General features: G+C 38.6%; 1 protein-coding gene across 1 annotated transcript in view; it reads right to left on the bottom strand.

The window, feature by feature from the left end:
• The window catches only part of KIAA1328 (KIAA1328 ortholog), a 174,932-nt gene that overhangs the window by 13,926 nt on the left and 148,171 nt on the right, over positions 1-12,835 (bottom strand). The gene's annotated exons all lie outside the window — the stretch shown is intronic.

Raw genomic sequence — 12,835 nt, 5'->3', positions numbered from 1 at the left:
TAGAAACTACATAAGGTCATTGATACATACAAAACAAGGCAGGGCATTTAATGGCTCAAGAGACTGATGCTAAGTCTCTCATTCCCGTATCTTCTGAATATGTTCTACGCTGAGAGGAGCCAGAAAGTGTACAAAGAGGGACCTCAACAGGCAAGAGAAATGGGCCCACAAGAGTATCACAACATTCAACAATGGGAAACATGAAGTCCTGCACCTGGGGAGGAACAACCCCAGGTACCAGCACACGCCAGGTTTAACCGGCTGGAAAGCGGCTTTGCAGAGAAGGACCTGAATACTCGCTGTCCTGGTAGACAAAAAACTGAATGTAAGCCAGCAAAGGCCAGCACTGCCAGCAGGTTGAGGGAGGTGATCCTTCCTCTCGACTCAGCCCTGGTAGGACACAGCTGGAGGGCTGTGTGCAGTGCTGGACTCTGCAGTACAAGAGAGACAGGGACACACTCAAGCCAGTCCAGTGAAGGGCAACGAAGATGACTAAGAAATTGAAGTATCTGACACGAAAGGAAAATCTGAGAGAGCTGGAACTGTTCAGCCTGGAGCAAAGGCAGCTCCCGGTGATCTTATCAATGCGTATAAATACTTGATTAGGGGAGGAAAGAAGACGGAGTCAGGCTTTTCTCGGTGGTGCCCAGTGAAAGGACAAGAGGTAATGGGCACAAACTGAAATACAAGAAATTCCATTCAAACGGAAGTAAAAAAGCTTTCTTACTATGTAGGTGGTTGAATACTGACACAGGTTGCTCAGAGAGGTTGTGGAGTCTCCATCCTTGGAGATATTCAAAACCTGACCTGACACAGTCCTGAGCAGCAGGCTCTAGCTGACCCTGCTCTGAGCAGGGTCTTGGAGTAGATGATCTCCAGAGGTGCCTTCCAACCTCAGCTATTCTGTGACTTCATAGTGGGTTACTTCCCTTCATCAACACATTAAATGTCATGGACAGCATGGACAAGGACTGACTAGCAAGGACCAGACCCTGACTTACCCATACAGTACAGGCAGGGTGCAACCAGGGAAGCTTAAAAAGCCAATGCCTGCAAACCAGGAAGCTCCATAAACCAATCCAAACATTAACCAAGGGCTTCCGCCCACAAAGGTTTGCAACTCATTAAAACCAGGATGTACGAGAAACCTGATGACATATTTAAACAAGGGTTTTCCCTCCCTTCCCCACATACTTTACCAAATGACTTGCATCTATTAATATACAAATATATCATAGTGTAGCACACAACCCCATACACATTTTTTTCTTTTTGAATAAGATGGTCATAGCCACACTGTAAGAAACCTAGTAAAAATATTTTTAGTATCTTCACTTTAGGCTTGCAAATATTTTTCTGGCAGAAGTCCCCAGCTAACTTTACAGCAAGATCTCTCAAAGGAAACAGAACTCTTAAAAAAAAACCCAAAACCCACACTACAAAATGAATGTGACCCAGGGACTTACCCTTCTATGCAACAACATGAGCAGGGTGCACAGAGACAGTGAAGTCCGCAGGGCATGAAATTAAAATTTTCACACAGATACAATGAAGTAATGATACAATGTTACAGTCTTGGCACAAAAATCTTCTGGTTTGAGTACAGTCAATGTCATGTGATGTTATGGTTTGTGCACTGGTAGAAACGGTCTGCTGCTAAAAAGTTCATAACAAAACAGAAGCAGAGAAAGCAAGAAAATTGTATGGATAATTACAATAGGCCTATACATTCTAGTGATCTAGACGTTCCTTAAGATGCTCATCACAATAGCATCCAGCTGACGCTGCAGGCTAAGTTAAGAAAGCACACTTTTCTTTCATGCCTAGAAATATACATGCTGAGATGCCATTAGGAGATACGAAAAAGAAGATTGAAAGAGATTTGAACTTGGCAAGGAAGGGGGAGGAAGAGGACAACTCTCTTATTAGGTTGACTTGTTGCCTGCGAACGAGGTGGATATGCAGGTTCCAAATTCCAAGCATATGGATAAGAACAGGGATGCACAGAGCAATTAACAGAGTCAAGCAGAAGCTGGGATGAGCAGCAGTTGGAGCGCTGTTAAAGTCCTTCTAGGAATTACTTCACCTGTTACAGTAAAAAGAAAAGGCAGCGCTGGAAGAATGTAGGCTCCTCAGCAAGGACAAGGTCACTGGAACAAGGGGGGAGCTTGAAAAATTCTGGGCAGATCCATGTGCAGGGGCACAGACACTATTACAAGAACACGCCACATCAGACTCCAGACTTGCAAAGCAAGTTACAAACAGCACCCTTCATACTACAAATATACCTACACAGTGCAACACTGAATTATCAGATAATCTGCATGGAGCAGGAAGCATTTTATTTCTAAGAGTATGAAAAAGTCTGCAAACTCATAAATCATAAAGCTGCTTGTACATTATGATGTTTCACAGGTACCTGACAGACTGACAGACGTGCATGCATTCCACAAAACATATTTATAGGTCTGAGCTACAGGGTGAAAAAAATCTGAACTCGGTGCTACTGCTCATCTCAGACCACAATTTCGTGATCACAGGCACAGAAGTTAATGCGCACAAGAACTATTGGTAATGCGTTTCCAGTAACCCTTCTGGAAATGTAACAGAAAAAGTCAGTCTAACAGTGCAAAGGTCATTCCTTACAAGGCATGTTTTTCACCCTACTGATCCAAGATGGTACACATAAAGAAACATACAGCCAAATGTGACTTAATAAAATCTTCAAGTCTTCAGCTTATTAATTTTTTTAAATTTTTCTCATTTCATTCCAGTGATTTCATTAGGTTAGACTTCTTCATCTTTATTAAAAAATAATCAGAACTGAAATGTTTCAATAAACCCAATTTCTGTTTTACGTAGTAAAAGATGATTCAATGCAGACGAAGCAAAAATGAAAGTTAAAAGTACAATGGCATTAAAGGCTTTGACAATCTCCTTTAAAAGATTTTAAATACATAAATAATATATTAGTACTCTAGAATGTCTTTGTTTTTTACAGAAAAAAGAACTTTACAAGCAATTTTTTCATAGAATCATAGAATAGTTTGGGTTGGAAGGGACCTTTAAAGGTCATCTAGTCCAATCCCTTGCAATGAGCAGGGACATCTTCAACTAGATCATTTTCACTATGTTCTCCAGCTGTATGTATCAAAACAAAATCCTTTAAAACTTACACGTGGGAAGAACTGAAGGAGAAGAACAACACTTAAGGCACCACTATTAAAACAGACAGAGCTAACTTTGTACAGGACAGAAAACAAAGCTACAATATTATTTTCAGTAAAAGGTTTAATTTTCCATGACGTTTTCAAATTACTTCCCTCCCAACACATTCAGACTGAAAGGAAATAATTTAACTTGTTCTTTTTTTTTTCTTTCCTTCCCAGAGGGCCATAAATGAAGTACCACCTCATAAACAACACAGAATGGATCAAAATTATCATACATGACCCCAAATTACCTGGGAACTAGAAGTACGTTGCACTGAGAAATTTAAATGCTAAATATAATCAGTATCTACAATTAAATAAACGGTGAAAAAAACCCCAAGATACTGTTTTCCTTTAAGATTATCTAAATGTTGAGGAGATAACTTTAGTGCTCTAGTCACAGCCCATCACAAAGCCAAACTTAACAATGTTCAATAGCATGTATTTTTGAAAAGGAAATATGGTCTAGGAAGAGAAAAGTCACACCTACAGCAAAAATTGGTGCACTCAACTTGAACAAAGATCTGTAACCAGGGACTACACCATCAACTCTTTGTTTCCTTCAAATCTGTATCAGAAAACTAGAAGGTATGTTACATGATTCAGGGTTCACGAAAGTAATGCTGGAAAGCCTATGAAACAAAAACATATTTAACAGTTCAATATTCTTTACACTGAAACACTGCCATGACTTTCCGTACCCAAATGTGGAAGATACCTTGGTTGTTTCATTACCCTACCCAGGAAAAAACAGAGCCCGAATCTTCTGTTATTATGTCCTATTGAACTAATTTCAGATATGTAACATTATGAGAGACTTAAACCCAGATATTGCATTTTTCCACATCAGAAATGTCTTAACAAGGACATTAAGACATGAACATGTAGTTATTTAAAAATCATTATTATAATTCATATATTATGGATGACTATGTAAAAAGCTGTGTAAGTTAGAGAAAACTACAATGACAGTCTTGGAGCATGTGGTGTTAAGAACACAACAGCAATAAGAAGTCAGGATACGAGCTAACTGGACTTCTGGTCTCTATCTGAATGTTGCATCTCACAATTCTGTCTGATGGCCACCAATTTCTCCAGTAGACAAGACAATAAAGAATTGTTCCCTACTCATTTTCTGCATGTCACTTTTGATTTTATGAACTCTTAATAGTATCCTAAACTTAGCCCCCTCTTTTCCAAACTGAAGAGTCCTAGTCTGTTGTGTTGTTCGTCCCACAAAATCTCTCCGATATCTGAGCACAGACCATTGCACTGCTCAGATGCGATGACCAAAGAGTAACAACACACATTACGTACTTAGATTCAACATGTCTATGGAACAAAAATTCGCTACCGCAGTCTTTCACTTCACAAGTGGAAACAATATGAAAATAAGAAAGTTTGTTAAAAAGAAATTCAAAGGGGCAGTTAAAAGGGTAACAATGTTCGCAAATGGCACACATTTGTCTAATAGTCATACTAGAGCTCCAAAAAAGGACACACAACTGATGGAGAAAGACTTCAGAAGGAGGAAATGGAGTCATAAAAGTTAAGTGGAACAGTAGAGAAGACAGTTATGTCCAGGGAGGTCCAAATAAAGAAAACAGCAAAGAATAAACTCATAGATCAGGAAAAAAAACCCCACACACAACCAAAAAAAAACCCACAAAAACCAAACCCACAATAAATTCCAGCCAAAGACTAAGGGTTATCCTGCTAAAAGCATAAGGTCTAATAACAAATCCCACGTTAAATATAGAAAAAATAGGAAGTCTGAGTATCTGTTAAAGCCAAGAGGAGATAAAGTTACAAAGGAGCACGTAAGGTTGATAAGGCCATAGCAGAAAAGCTCAGTGTGCTGACACATATTCACCATGCAGGAACTTAGGAAGTTTCTAAAGCCACAGAGGACATGGTGAAAGACCTGTCTCAAGTTGAAGTGTCATATAAATACATTACAGAACAAATCAACATGAATGAACAATAATAAATTGCTGGGATCAGCTAGTACTCGCTCAAACTTCTGAAGGAGCTCAGGTATGAAATAGCTGAACTATTAACTGTAGCGCGTAACTAATAGCCTAAAAAACTGCCTCAGTTCTGGGGCAAACGTAGGGTTTTTTAAAATCCTAATTCCAGACATGGAATTTTAAAGTGATCTGGAATGATACAGAAATACACAAATGAAAAGGTCTGATGTTTAAAACAAGCAGATAGAAATTATAATAAAGAATTGATAAACTTGACATATTAGCAGTCTTTATATTACGGCTTAATTCACTGGGGACCTCTACAAGATTTGTAGAATCATTATGCATCTGAAAAAGCAAAATACATTTCATGTAGTCTATCTGGAGTTCCAAAAGCTTTCCAGCAAATCTATCACCAAAGACTTAAAAGTTGCCATCAACTAAGAGGAAAATCCATTAATGGATAGATAACTGGTTAAAAGGCAGGAAATAAAGAGAAAGCATTAAAATGGGTCTTCTGTAAAGTGGCCAGGGAGGTCACCAGTGGAGCCTCACAGAAATCTGTTAGGGCCTGAACTCTTTAATGCATTCTTAAGTGGCCTAGAGAAAGGACAAATAATGAGACGACATTTGGTGCTGATACTATGCTATTCATGGTAGTAAAAACAAAAGCTGGAGTTCTTTATTGAGGCAGAGAATTAGAATATCATGAAGGAAAAAAAAAGTACATTAAAAACTGCAAATGGGGCAAATCAAATAGTATAAAGCACTGGTTAATGTCCTTAAGTGACAGAGAGGCAAGAATTTCTTTTGTAAGTAGACAATTCATCAGCTGGAAATAATCGAGAAAACAGAGCTGTGTCTGTCTGCTGAGACCATCTCCTGATGCACAGTACGCTTGACTAGCAGAGATAGGACATGACTGGTGCAAGGTCCTGCTCAGACCTCAGAAACACTGCAGTATCCTGGTCACCTATGTCCGAGTTACAGGGCATCGCCACTTCATGTCACTTCTAAAAAGGATTCTCCAAAGCTGTCAAATTTCCATCCTTCCCAGCCTTCCATCACCACAGTTTTTATTAAACACATTACCACATCACAAGCTCATATTCTAGTAAGGCAGATAATGTACGTTCACAATCATACATATCCACTCCCTCTCCCAGAGCGTTCAGTACCTAAGCCCTTTGATTTATAATGTGAGCATTAAAACTGTGTTAATCATCAAGGCACTGACCATGCAGCACATAGGTTAACCCTGCATTTGCCTCCAATCCATAATCAAAATATGAATGACAAACAACTTATTTTTAGTTCCACATATTCAGCTACAAGAGGGATAAGGTGTCGGTGTGCATTACTCCAGGCTTATTTTACAGACCATGGGACAACAGGTCTCACCAAAAGGTGATTTAGCTGATCCTAAAATAAGTCATCAACCATAAAAGGAGCTGAAGGTAACTAGCTCAGTTGTCTCAATATAAGCAAGATGAATTCCACCCTAACTATACTAGCATCACAGTTAATCATCATTATTACATAGACCAACCAAGCACGGAAATGTACTGTGCGAGGATCCTGCCCTGAAGAGTTTACAGCCTGAAAAGTCCAGGCAGGTGAAGGAGAGAGAAAAAGGGGAATATATTAACCCTTAAGCAACGTGGTGGAAGTATGACAGAGCCATCTTTTGGGAAAATGGCTTCTTAAAGTAAGATGCGCTTATTCTCTATATATTATTAATCAATTCCTCCCATCTCAAAAAAAAAAAACCCCAAAACCCAAGAGGAAACTCCTCTGAAAGAGAAGGAGCAGAGAAGTGACTACAGTGCCAGGAAGGGAACCATGCAGAACAGTTCCTTAGAGAATCATGAAGAGAGGAACCAAGACTGGTCTTAATTCGCCAAGCTCTGTAGAAATTGCCATCACAGTAATTCCAAGAAAATGTTTAAAAGCTACAATGCAGAGCACTCAGAATATCCATGAAGGAAGAAAAGACAGTCAAATCAAGTTTTTTGACAAAGGAGTAAAGCAAAGCACAGAAGGAACCTGAAAATATTTTTTCAAAAAATATTTTTTCAAAAAATTATTTTGAGACTAAATTTTTGTTGCTGTGACTACAAGTGCAAACAGGAATCACATCCAATGAACCAATATTCACTTAAGATTTAACGTGGTATTTGAGAACCTGCAAAAGCACGGGGCGGGGGGGGAATGTAAAAAAGTAATTAAAATAACAATGAAAATGATCATAAGCAGCAGACGTAAAGAGTTAAGTCAGCTTCATAATATGATTTGTATTCTATTTTCCTTTGCTTATTATTACTTTCAAACTACAATCAAGTTATTGTCATACCACTGAATGATGGAAACCTGGCCAACTACTTCAAAACTGACACATTTTCTGTTGCACTGAATATTCCCAGAAGACATTTTCCCTCATTTTAATACAAAATCCTGTCAGATCCACAGAGCTGAATAAAAAAATGTGTAAAGGATATGTAGCTGTAATAGACCTCCACCAACTAGTCAACTTTGGAATAAAAGACGATCAAAAAAGACTCAAAGATCCAGTGCTAGATTAATGCAAATATCTGCCTGTTTGCAAGTGTACTTTTTGATTAAACTAGCATACATCAAGTACAATTAGAAAGGTTATTTATAACTAAGAAATACATAATTCTGCATTTTAATGAGGGCGACAATTACAGCCAACCGTTGCTAATTAACATTAATCCTTTTGCACTGCAAGTCAGAATTTCCCAATATGATTTTCATTGTCAGCAATGGACACACCAAAACTGTTATCGCAAAGCAGCTATTAGGTAGGCTGCTTTGACACAAATAGGTGTTCCTGTTACACACAGTAAAGAAAAAGAAGCTGATGATGTGTTAAATTTGATAACCTCAGATGTAAATACAGAATGTCATTTCAAAATTTACTTGATGTCTACAACACGAAATATAATCAAGGCTTATCATTTTCATGGCTCAACCCAATTCCAAGTTTCCCAAGAGCCAGGCTTCACAGGTGAAATCTGATTTCAACACAAGCTTGAAATCTCCCATTGCTAAATTTGGTTTTGATGCCAGTCCTGGGTTCACATCTGCATTTCACCCCTGAGACTTCAAAGCTTTTAGTGGTCGTAACCGAACAGTGTAGATAAGGAGTAGTGTTTGCCCAGTCTGTATCAGTTTCTGAAGCAAAACTCTGGAGCAAGTACTGAAGATAGAAATGATTACTACTGATTGATTTGCTACTGTATTATAGCCTTATTGCAAATCTTTTGCTTACACAGATTATCAAGAAAATTTTGGTCCCCAAAACCACTGAATTTTCAATCTTAATCTTCCAAAATTGCTCTAATGTATTTCTATTCATTGATTAAAAATTTCTCTGTAAATAAATGCCATGTTTATAATAACAACTGTTGACCTAATTAAACACTTCTATTTCTGATACTCGTGATCCTCTAAAAGAGAGATGATTTAGATTTGCTATGCATGTCTTTCCAAAATAGAAGTTATCTCTGTTTTAGCCTCTCAGCCATTGTCTTTTCAGACAGAAGCACTAGAAAACTATCTAACAGTCTCTTTTGATACTGGTCTTTAACAGGAAGAGAGACTTGGTCAAAACACGGTCAGAGGCACAAGATCATAACGCAGCCAGTAAATAAAGCCTCTAGAAGCGTGCTGAGGTGCTCACCATCCGAGTCAGGCAATTGGAGTGGGATCAATGTCAGATACAAGTAAATGAGAAGGCAGAAAAGGAGAATTGTGAGCACTAAGCAAAGAAACCTACAACGTACTTCTTACAAAGCACTGTAAAATTCACATTTATTTTGTAAGTATGAGATAGATGGGTTATTTCTACATACAGAGGTGCCCAACTAAAATCAAGATAAGTGATATTAATGTCCTATGGTCAGTATTATTGAACCTCGAAAGCAATAAACTATGAGTCGATAAATATTACATTGCAACATAGTTAACATTCTTCTACTGTCTCTGGCACTTATTACACATTGTAACCGCAAGTCTACAATACATTATTCATATTTGGGGTGTCACTGAGTGATGGATTGCTGTAAGAGAGGCTGTCCTTTAAATAAATCAACAAATAAAAATGCAAATGTTAACATTTTCAGCCACAACTTTTCCCATCTTGAATGGGGAATGAAAATTTCACATTATATCGACAGCCAGCAGAGAGAACAATTAACAACCTACACTGTGAATAAGAGAGATTAATTTGCCAACGTTTGGTTTTATCACTTGCATATGGAACTATATTGGACTTTTTGTGCTGCTGGCTTTCTCAGGGAGTAGGCAAAACTTGCCCCTCCTACCACGTTCAGCACCTAACTCACCACCCTACTCCAAACACACTTTTAAACCCTTTAAATGTTCCTAAGTTAGATCTGGAATGAAAGTTTTCTCCTCCTCGTCCTCCTTCTGAATGGTTTCTGATTGACTGGTGTCTGATCCTAAGACGGGGGGCGGGGGGGGCAGCAGAATCTATTTCTTTGGCAGTGCTTGCTTAGACTCTACAGCAGAAGGAACTTCATAGTATCGTCTTAAGAGCAGAACCATATTTAAGCATCCAACATGCACAGATCTGAAAGGCAACTACCGCATAAGTAAGGCAAAAGCTTAAATCTCATCACTGTCGTATTTCCTAACACTCAGCATAATAGATCTGCTCTAGACTATTCCAGTGTGCATTATTAAGTATACAACTCTGCACATTATATTTTACATCAGATATTAATTTGTTTAAAAGTCCCTGAATACACATTCACCTGAGATGTGCTGGGCAATTGGGTAAATAGTTTTGTTTTTAAAATGTCCCTAAACACAAATTTACACAATACAATCTGTTTATAAGAACTCCAACAGGCCACTGTAGTCTAACAGATAATAATATAGCTCGAATATAGTATTCATATTGCAGGAACTTCTAAATCACTTATTGTAATAGCTGCAAGAAACTTCACTCCAAGACAATGCATTCAGCTAGCATTAAAGCTCTGATTTTAAACTGCAACAAGACAACATAGGCTTAATGCTGAAATCCCAGACTATCACTCAATCCCTTAATTTATCTAACTGTTCTTAAATTCACTTCTTAGATGCCCAAAGTGAAAAATGTTACAGGAGAATTATCTGTTTCCATGGTGAGCAGAGCAACCTTTGCCTGTGTCTTTTTAAGTGCTTGATTATCTGCAGTGTTATAGGACTTACTGTGCCAAACTCAACACTACAACTGTTTCTGCGTGGGGAGAGCCTGACAACTGCACCAGGGCTGTAATCAAATTAAACGGAATTTCACAAGGCACAATTTACAACTTTTTTTTAAAAAAAAGAATAGCTTAATACTTTGATTTAGAGCAGTTTCACTTCTGTTTTGCAACACAACACTTGTTTTGCTGAAATCAGTACCTGATTATACCTAAGGTAAGATCTAGTTTATGTAAAAACTTCTTCATTACTGAATGAAAGCATACAAATGCCACTACCTTCCCTTTCCAGCTCCCTTCCAGCTCACAGCCAAAACCCAGAGTCTTTCTTCTTGGCAAACAACAGTTATGAAAAAGATGTCCCTGGTCACCAAAAAGGTAATGTTTAAGACAGTCAGAGGAACTATGCTTTAAGGGTAAGGAACACACTTACTCTTCCAAATTTGCCCAGCCCCAATCTTGCCTGTGATTCTTTTTCCAAATATATCGGCTTTGGTCTAGTTAAATAAGAACATGGAGTAGAAAAGCTTTCCAGACCTGCTGTGAACATAATTTCAAGGGGCTCATGCAGGTGCAGACACTTGGCTTAAGAACACTGGACAACCAAACATGCAATGCTTGGCTGTATTACAAAAAGCAGCGACAAGCATGCATACAAGCATGACGGGCAAACAAATCCACTATTAGCCCAACTCAGGATGCCAGATAAAGAAATGCTGTTTTTCTTTCAGAGATATCACTGAAACCGCCTTGTGGACATTCATTTTGCAAATCTGGACCATCTACAGGTCTAGCACTAAGGCTCTCAAAGCACACATCTTTACCTTCTAAGGACACTTATTTTTTTGTCCCAGACATGATTCATTCCGAGAGAGAGAAGAAAGTACGACTGCAGCGATTCTTCGTCAAGCAGGAGGTAGCTGTAACACACTGAAGCCTCCAGTAGAGCCCTGCCAAGACAGGCTATCAAGCCAACGCATCTTCTACCTGCCATGCCTGCTTATCCAGCCAGCCCTCCCCAGAAGCTGTGCTAGCACCCTGATGCCTCGCGCTGGCAGGGAGCTTCTGTCGCTTTCCAACACCTTCTCCCTGGCAGGCTTTCCATTGCTGCTACTGCCGGGTGCCAGGGTTTGTGCTAGTTAAAGCTGGCACAAACATGAGTTGAATCTAGTCCTATAAATTTAAATAGTCAAAAGTAATTAGGTTTACACGTACTGCCGAATAAATAAATTTGCTCTTAGGCTAGGGCTTTGTGCTGCAAGTTTCAGGCCCGTGCCAACTGTTGTGGTTAAGCTGTTAACCACCCCCCAAATCACAGATTATAACAAACATGCTGACAAACCCTAACTTTAGTGGCACAAAAGCAGCAATAATTCTCAATATTGATTAATTTAGTTAGTTAAACCTGCAGTCTAAGCTTATAACCATTCAGTGATAAATTGAGACTGACCTGCTGCCCAAGCAGGTTTTTTGATGAAGGATAGGATCAGCTTTAGGTCTCCACAGAAATACTTGTCCATTTACCATTTTCAATTAAAGCAGGCCATGAGTAAGGGAACGCACAACATGGCTGCTTAAACTGGTCAATTATACTTACAGCACCAACGGAGAGAAAGAAAGCAAGGAAGTGTGGGAGAGAGCACCCCAGAAATACAGGATTTTTCAAAATTTGTCATCAACTGGTAAAATAAACCTTTAAGGATGACAGCTAATCAGAATCCTTTTACTGATCACTTTATCTGATATGATTTCTAACAGCACATTTCAACAAATATTTTACTCCCTTGTGTAGAAAAGAATGGACCATCAATCCTTTTGAATAAAATTCCTTATTCTGAGCAGTTGTTGTGTGATGTGAATAATTGTATCTACTCCTCAGTGCTTGAATGGAATCTCAACCTTTCACTATTAGATGGTATCAAGCAGTATCTTTACACACTCTTTATCTGATATTACTGGCTTGCAAAGGTAACCCTTGCTTCTAAGAGAAATGTTTAGGCAATCTTGTGGTTTCTGTTTGTTTAAACACACAGTTACTTGTGGGAAACAGAGCCCAATCTATCTCAGTTCTTAAATCCTCCCAGAATTATCATCCTTTCCTTCAGAAGAAAAAAAAAAAAAGTGTTTCCATAGCAAGTAAGTACAAATTTGTCAATATTGATAGTGGTTTTTCACCTATTATATATCGCAAGTTCTCTCAGAAGATAGAAATAAACTGCCAGCTGCTGCCAAGAATACAGGGATGATATCAAGCATACATTTTCCTAGTCCACTGGGCCAAGAGAAGATTAAATCTGACTCAAGCCCTCTCGTTCTCCAAGAAACATTTAACTCTTCTTATTAACGGTCGTACAGTCTTGTCATCCCACTGCACAAAGTCATCTAACTAGTGGTGTAAAATACAGCAAATTCATAC

Source organism: Gymnogyps californianus, chromosome Z (genome assembly GCF_018139145.2).
Source record: "Gymnogyps californianus isolate 813 chromosome Z, ASM1813914v2, whole genome shotgun sequence".
NCBI lineage: Eukaryota > Metazoa > Chordata > Aves > Accipitriformes > Cathartidae > Gymnogyps > Gymnogyps californianus.
This window is presented reverse-complemented; position numbering and strand designations above follow the sequence as displayed.